Raw genomic sequence first — 8,871 nt, forward strand, 5'->3', positions numbered from 1 at the left:
TCTGAATATGTAGGGAATTGGCAGGACATTTTTGCTCTAAATCATAAAATTTGTTCCCTAGCACCCAAAAAATTTTGTCTATCTTTTGAAGAAAAAAATAACTTTGATTCCATCCTTGGAAATCACCAGTTTTAATGCTTCTGGTGTTGGAGAAGTTCAAATCTGAAATCTCTTTGAAGCTAAAAGCAGACTCTTAGCTGTGAGCACTCTTAAAAATTAAAAAGAAAATTAACTACTGCCAACACATAATGATACAAGATAAACATTTCCAGTACAAAAGGAAGAATAAGGGAATACAAAGGATACAGACCAAAGCAAGACTGAGATTTACCAAGGTGAACATTAAGTCTTTTACTTACACAGGCCAAGTTATGCTACATGTGAGCTCCAAAAGGGTCTCAAAAGGACGCACCCTTACAACATTGCCTCCTGCAGTCCTCATGCCCTCTTGCTTGGGATGGCTTTGTTCACTGCCTCTGGATTCCCTCACTAGACATTTCATGCTTGACTTCTCTAAATTTCTGGGATGCCCACTGCATTTTTGGCATCACTATCACAGTTGTATGCTCTCAGGAGCAGATATCCGGTCTCCCAGGCCTTCTTCTGATATTGAGGTAAAACTTTTTCTGAACCCACAACTTTTGCATCCACTTTCTTGAAAAGCCAGCATCATATGAATGATATCAAAGTCAGCCACCAGCTCAAACAGTACCCATACCCTCTGGGGTGACTGAGAACTGTGAACTGAGAATTGATAACTGTGACTGAGAATTGAAAAGTTTATTTTTTTATTCATTTCCCCAATATTCCTCATTATGAATTGAATCCCTTCAATAGATGAAGCATAATTTGTAAGTACAGGTAGTTTCTATCTTTCAAAGAACACATACATTCTAACAGATATGTCAATTATACTGCCATCATGTTCACAGCATTTCCTGATTGTCCTTTAATATTAGTAGAGCCCAAAGTAAAGTCCTTGGTTCTATTCTTGAAACTTGCAGTTTGTAACTTTTTTTCATTGTCAAATATAAATATTTATCAATTTTGTTAATCTCAACGTGGGCTGTTATTTTTATTGTATTTCTTCTACTGATTTATTAGAGAAATATATACATAGTCTGAATCAAATGTTATAAAGGATAATTTTTATGCACTTTGTGGCTCCCTTTGGGGAAGATGCAGAAGCGCAAAGGAGACCAAGCAGGGTTGGAAGAGGTAACACCTGAAACCTCCATGATAGTCAATATGTACACAAAGGTCTCAGGATTCTATTCTTTCCTCATTGTTAAAGCAAATAGAAAAAGAGAAAAAAACAGATAGAAAAAAACTTGGCCTCACATTTGGAAGATACAGAAACATGGACATGAACTTTGAATGAAAAGAAAAAACAAGCAATAAATTTGTAATTGAACACTTACTTTGAAAACACACACAAAGAAAAACTCAAAATCAAATCAGCAATTATAATTACATGATAATACTTTGGTTTCCAAAACAGCTTCAGTAAGCTTTTTATGAGCTCAAGCAAATAGCAGTGGTGAAACACTTAGAATTATACTGATGATAAAAACCATTTCTGACATATAGATGAATAATAACAATCTTGATGGTTTAAAGCAATTTAAGTTGATATTACTGAGAAAAACTTCTTTAAACTTCAAAATTGTTCTCTGAACAAAACACTACTGAATCTAGAAAACACACTGAGAAATAATAATGAATTCTTAAGTATGAAAATCAAAAAACCATAAAACATATACATGACAGACACACACCAGGTTAGGAACTTCTTGTTTGATTCCATTACTCCAACAAGCTTATAAACACAAAATAGAGCTGGGTAAGGTGAAGCATCTGTGAGACTGAGCCTCAGTGAGCTGCTCCCTGGGAGGTTTTTGTTCAGCGCTGAAACACTGTGAAGGAAGCTCTTTATTCTGCTGACAGTAATAGTTTGCAGCATCCTCAAACTCCACATGGTCAGTGGTGAGAGTGAAGTCTGTCCCAGACCCCACTGCCTCTAAACTGGTCAGCCGCCCTAGACTGTAGATAGAAACCTACGGAGATCAAGAGTTTGGGAGGCTGCCCTGGCTTAAATTGATACCAGTGCATAGCACTGGCAAAACCAACAATATTAACATTCCTACTGGCCCTGCAGGAAATGATGACCCTCTGCCCTGGAAACACATTCAGGGAGGGTGGAGACTGAGTCAGTATTATATCTCACAGAGGAGCCTGGAATAACAAACGTACACAACAAACACAGACTCATTAGATTGGTAGCACGGGTGACTTTCTCCAGTGTAAGTGTATTCAATGTTTGCCTATGCCCTCACTTGGAACCAAGAGCAGCAGCAACTACAGCAAGGGAGCCTTTGACTCCATCTGTGAGAATTGAGCTATACCTTACAGTGCCGTGAAAGCTGCCTTAAAAGTTGCTTTGCACAAGCTCAAATGTTGCCTAATGATGCAATGCGCAAATTAGTTCAGGGAAGCTTTGCTTGTTCTTAAATTGGAGACCTGCTCTCATTTGATCTTGCTGGAGTTGCAGGCATCAAAGAAAAATCTTCCAAGTTATCACCATGCAAGATTATTTTTTCTTTTGCTAGTTTTTTACAAAATGTTTATTGAAAAGCAGTTATATTTATACTTAATGGTAATAAACAAAACCAAAATGCATTGTTTACAAAAGTATTCAAATGTAAAATGGTGATAAATCTTGTTAAAGAGCAATATGAAATTATAAATTTCAGAAACATTTTAATGTGAAACACTTGCAGATAACAATTTTCTATGAAAATAAAAAAACTCAAAATGATTAAACAATTTTGAAACAGATGAAAAAACTTTAGAAAGCTAATGTAACTTTATTTCCAAAATTAGTATCCATGTACAATATTTACTCTTCCATCTTCTCACACTAGGGAGGCAATCTGATGCTTATATAAATCTGATTTATTTAACTTGTAAGTGTGGAATCAAGTTGCATCCCTTGACCTATAAAAGTCTCCAGTTTACACTTCTTATGGCTGAATGGTGCTGCATTATATTTAAACACACACACACACACACACACACACACACACACACACACACACACACACTTTTACCCACTCTTCGGTTGATGGGCAACTGTGTTGGTTCCAAGATGTTTCTATATTTCTTCTATCTTCTAGAAAATATAAAACTGCATTTTGTGTTTAGGTCTATGATAAATTTTCAGTTTATTTTTCTGTGATGCTGTGTTGGTTACTTTATTCTTATTGCTAAGACAAAATATCTGATGGCCAAACTGAAGGAAAGAAAGGTTTATTTAGCTTGCAATATGTTGAGGATTCAGTCCGTATTCAGCTGGCTCCAAGGCAGGGCAGAGGGGAAAACATTTATGATGGCTAGGGCATTTACCAAAAGCAAAAAGTGTAAAAGAGGAGAGGATGCTTGTTTTCCTTCCTTACATTGTAAGCAAGCTATGCCCCTTCTCAAGATGTTGCAGTCATACCCTGTCTCTTGTTGCACAAGCTGGGGATATTTACAAAGCCAAACTCTAGCTCCCTGCTGAATCACTTAGTTAAACTTCTGACCTCCTCACCTTGACAAAATAGATGATGTGCTAGAGAAGTAAAGCATGCCCTTAACACCCAGGACAGAGGGATGCTGAATACCTTAATCATCTAGATTTCTCAATTTAGCACAATGTCTCAACCATAACAATCCACCCCTGGTCAACTTGGTAACCAGACACATTTGTTTAAGCCAGTTTTCAGATGCAAAGACATCTTAATTCTTATTATTTCAAAACATGGTACATTATAACATAGCTTTAAAAATCCTTAGCAGCCAGCATTAAGTCTATCAACATTATATAAATATAGGTCAAACATTCTGTCCTGGCCCTCAAAGGCTAATGTTCATTATATAAAAGGAATTTAGTCCTACATAACAGTTATCAAATTTCAGCATTGCTGAAAACTCCAAGTCCCATGTCTCCTCCATGAAGTTAGGCAAACGTGTAGACGCTCAATTCCCATTTAAAGTGAACACATTTATGAGATTAGTTAGCACCCTGATTCCAAGGAGGCACAAAGATCTCCATCACTAAACATAGAATGTGTTAATTAATATGACATGTGAGGATTAACAGGTATATGCTATTAAATACAAAACTATATTTATCATTAGTGGAAGCACGTTTTCTTAATGTACAAGTTTGAAGAGTAGATAGGCATAGTCAGAGAACAATATCACTATTTGACAAACACCAGACAAAATGAAATGGTGCTCATGATAGAGATGGAGGAAAAGACCACAAGCCAGGGAGTGAAAAGAACTCAAGATACAAGAAAGCTAAAAAATGGATTCCATTTTACAGTGCACAAATGAAAAGTCGCCTGACACCATGTTCATTTTAGTTCTTGAGTCTAGTGCTTGATTTTGTCCTACACAAGTATAAACTAATGAATTTCTCATTTCAAGGCTATGATTTTGTAAATTATTATGAAAGATGCAAGACTAATACAAATATCTTCTCTACATTTTCCTATAGCAAAGCATCTATGAAATCAGGAGCCCCTGTAGTTTCCACTAAAACCTGCAGTCTTCCTCATGCATCAGTGAAGACACATTCTTTCAGGCAGCTGGAGGATGTGTTCAAGCCCTCAGCCATGTGGAGAGCAAGCAGCTGGGAAGATCCTGAGAGGGAGTTTATGTTTGAGGCTGAATCACTGTGAGAGGAGCATTAAGAGCCTGCTTACAGTAGTAACCTACCACATCTTCAACTTGCATGCTGCTGATGGTGAGAGTGAAATCCATCACAGACCCACTGCCCCTGAGCCAGTCAGGGATCTCAGATGCCCAGTTGGATGTCCCATAGATGAGCAGCTTGGGAGATTGTCCTGGTTTCTGCTGGTATCATGTAAATAGTTTCACATTGAAACCACTGTGTAGAAGATTCTGGTTGGACTTGCAATGGATGGTGGTGCTCTCTCCAGCTGATACTGCCTGGGAGCCTGGAGACTGGGTCATCACAGTGTCATCACAGACACCTGCAATCAGGAATACACAGTGATTGTACACACACACACACACACACACACACACACACACTAACTTTGTCCTATAAAAATGAAATAAACTCTTTAAAATGCTGACATTAATGCTATTGTAAATTAATATATAGTTGGGTCAAATTGCTTAACATTCATTTTAAAATTATAATTTTAAAAGATACTACTCTAAGTGGTTTTGACTCCAATTTCTCACCAGAGACGCAAAGCAGCAGGCACATGAAGACCTGGATCTTTGACCTCATCTTGCTCTCCCTGACTCCCTGATAGAGCTCAGATTTCCTTGCCAAGGCCTTGTTTATCATGCCTGACTGGCCCAGGAGGAGTATATGAAAATTGATCAGTAATTATGGAAGTAAATTGTATTGGCAACTATATTATGAAAGGAACTGATTATATCAAGAACCTAAAATACCTACAGAGAAAGTGAACTTGGGTGACTGCAAAACTCCATAGTTAATTCAGAAACTCTGAGATCATTTTAGAAGTTCTAAAATTTCAAACCAGTTGGTGGTCTAAGAAAAGACTTTAGTCTCAAATAAACAAAAACAGATTCAAGTGGATTATGCATATACAGAAATAATAGGCTGGCTACTTTATATCAACACAATGTAATATGTTAGAAAAAGCAATAATATAAAAACAAATCAAAGAAAGAAGTAAAAAGAGGGTGCAACAAAGGAAAGACCAAAAGAAATCTTTTACTTCTAGATGAATAAGTACTTTTTATGACCAACATAATGTCTGCTGTCCAAACTTACATTTATCCTGATGCTGAAGAACACAGGACATGGCTGAGCTCCAGAGTTTCTCTATGAATGAGCCACAGAATCAGGAGATTTAAGCTGGTGGCAGGAAGAACTACATGTAAATGAGAATCAAGGACACAGAAATGACTCTGCTTTCCGCAGCTAACTGAGTAGAGGGACCCATGTAAATTGGAAAATGGAGAAAGAGAGAAAATAAAATTTTATTGGAAAATAAAGTTTGAAAAGCAACACTGCCAAAGTATTTACTCCAAAAACACCTGCACTAGAGGACAGAGAAATCAACAACCACTAGATTACTTTTCAATGATATTTTTGACAATTAGTTATCCAGATTAAACCTTCTAAAGGGGGACACTAATATTCTAATTCCCTAAGCAGTCTACAAATAAGTAAGTACAGTAAATAAACTACAAATTGAGATTCATGGCATTCCAAAGCAAAAAGATGATTTTAGTATAATTGAAAAATAATACAAATTATGGAACAAAGACTTCATTCTAGGTGACAAATTGTAAATCATGACAATTTCAGAAAAAATATTTATAAATAAATTGGAATTCCTACTAAATTATATCACTACAGAAGCATTCAGAACATAGAAGACCAGAAAAAATCATAAAAGTTAACCAATATGACACAACTAAAAGCTCAGCTAATCTCAAACCAAATAAATTAATTTAACTGATCTTTAACTTTTAACAACAAGACAGAAATACCTTTGACCATCAAATATGTTTTAATTTTGCCACTGAATCGATTTGGTCTCACTTTGTATTTTTCTTAATTTTTAAATATATAAAACGCTATAATAAATTGTTATAAGCCAATTCAAAACTTGCATAAGAGTACTAGGATTCCATGATATGAGATAGTGTTATAGTACAGGTTGAGGATGTTCCTACTTTACAAAGAAAAGAAAATAAAGAATGTGTGAAACTGTTGACATTTACCCCTAACAAGTGGACCTATCCTCTACATTTTTGTTTCAATTCATAATTTGACTTGTTTCTGCTTTGAGGAGCTCATATTTATTTTCTTTTATTTCACTTATTAGTGCTTGTTCAAGTTAAGCAGATGGAGAATAGGGTCTTCAAAATATAGGAAAAGCAGCCATATAAACATACCAGCCTTTCTCCAGACAAAGCAGACTTTTCAATCTGCCAAGTCGTTTCAACACAACTGTTTCATGCAGTCAATTCACTAGACCCCGGAAAGGACTTTACCTAACACTTATTACTAACATTCGCAGTGTTTATAGTACACATACATAAATAAAAAGTTTCATAATCTTTAATTTCTAATAAAAATAGATCAGAATACAAGTTTCTCATTTTCCCACAAGGCACAGTATGCTAGTGACCATAATACACAACTCGTATGTTAGACTCCTTGAGTTATAATAAAAATACTACAGACTTATTGCCTGAAAATAGTACAGGATGAACTTCTCAAAGTATGAGAGGCATGAAGTCTGGAATGAAAGTTGCTTAGCAGTTCTGACCCAGCACACTTTCCTACAGTGAGCAACTTGGAAGAGGCCTAGGAGAAAGTTAGGCAGAGGTCCAGATTACCCTGAGACATTCAAAGACTGGGCTCTTTGTGGCTCTTCTTATGTATGAAGTTGGCCTTTTACTCTGTGGAAAAGTTGATGTCGGTGGCCCAGTATAGATGGCAAAAGGACAACATTTGAGAAGTAGTTTTCTTTGTTAATTCAGCAAAACATGAAATAGAAATCATCTCTTGTTCATTCTGTGCAGTATCAAAGGAGTTCTTGTCTTAAGAAATTTCTGATTAATCTGACATGTAAAGACAGAAATAAGTACAATAATGCAACATTTTAAATAGCACTTACCGGAACGTTTTTATTTACTATGTGAATTACATATCTTTCTAGATAAAAAGGCATATTTTTCTACTTCTCAGTTCTTTTGACTTGAGTGTAAATATGGAGTCTAATCACTACACTTGTGGAAAACATTCTAACACTTGTTTCTAACATTCTTATAGTTCCCTTGGTAACTTTAGATGTCATAAACACTTCACTAAATCCACTCCATCATGTTAATGGCAGAAATCTCTGGTGATCAGTACTTGTGAAGTAGGTCTTGTTTCTTTCTCTCATTAGTAGGGAGGGAGCTGAGTAGAGTGTGTTTTATCTTCCCAGACACTGATCTGGATGCAAGCATGTGTATCCTGGGATATCTTGGGAAGGAGGGTCACATGCACCTGGACCCTACAAGGTACAGCCCTTCAGACTGGCATCCAGATAGCATGAACTCTATGCTTTTTTGTTGTCTTTATAGTACAGAATATATCTTATATTACTAATATCACGTAAGAGGCTTGAAAACGTGACCTTAACTCCTCCAATGTCACTCAGTCAGAGAAATTCTATAGTGCACCCTAAGAAAAATCATTCCCTGCAAACCCCAATCCAAACTCAGGATGAAGCAGCTGGTACAGCAAGGCTCCCTGACCCATGGCATGGGCATATTTTTGCATAAAGCTGATGCTCCAAGAGAGGGAAGTTATAATATTGGTGACAGTAATAGTCACCCACACCTTCTGCTTACAGGTTGTTTTTTGTAAGAGTGTAGTCTGACACACATCCCCTGCCACTGACCTTATCAGAGATCTGAGATGCCCAATTAGATGCCCAGAAGATGAGCATACTGGGAGCCTGCTCTAGTTTCTAGTGATACCAAGATAAGTAGTTCTTGCTGCCCTTGCTACAAAAAACACTTTCTTTGTACCTACAATTGATGGTCATGGTCTTTTTCCCAGCCTCAATTAGACAGTCTGGTGTCTAGAATACCATGATGTCTCCATAGGCCGCAGAAATACAGAAGGATCATATGCAAGCACAACACACACACACACACACACACACACACAAGCAAATGCAAACAAATTATCATACACTCTTTACAATCTGTCTTTAAAACACATTTTAAAATGTCGTTAATATGGGCACATATTTAGGCCCTTATTGGGAGTAGTTTTTTTTTTCTTTGAAATATTAGGAATATTATTTCAGT

The 8,871-nt window shown here is 36.5% G+C and overlaps 1 long non-coding RNA gene across 1 annotated transcript; it reads right to left on the minus strand.

The window, feature by feature from the left end:
• Positions 1-3,293: 3,293 nt before the first annotated feature.
• Positions 3,294-6,060, minus strand: LOC134471503 (uncharacterized). Its single transcript, XR_010040953.1, has 2 exons — positions 5,825-6,060; positions 3,294-5,042 (listed from the first exon to the last, which is right to left on the minus strand). It is a non-coding gene; the product is annotated as an uncharacterized LOC134471503 (long non-coding RNA).
• Positions 6,061-8,871: the final 2,811 nt, after the last annotated feature.

Source organism: Cavia porcellus, unplaced genomic scaffold (genome assembly GCF_034190915.1).
Source record: "Cavia porcellus strain 051 isolate PalLab524CR breed Dunkin Hartley unplaced genomic scaffold, mCavPor4.1 scaffold_18, whole genome shotgun sequence".
Lineage (NCBI taxonomy): Eukaryota > Metazoa > Chordata > Mammalia > Rodentia > Caviidae > Cavia > Cavia porcellus.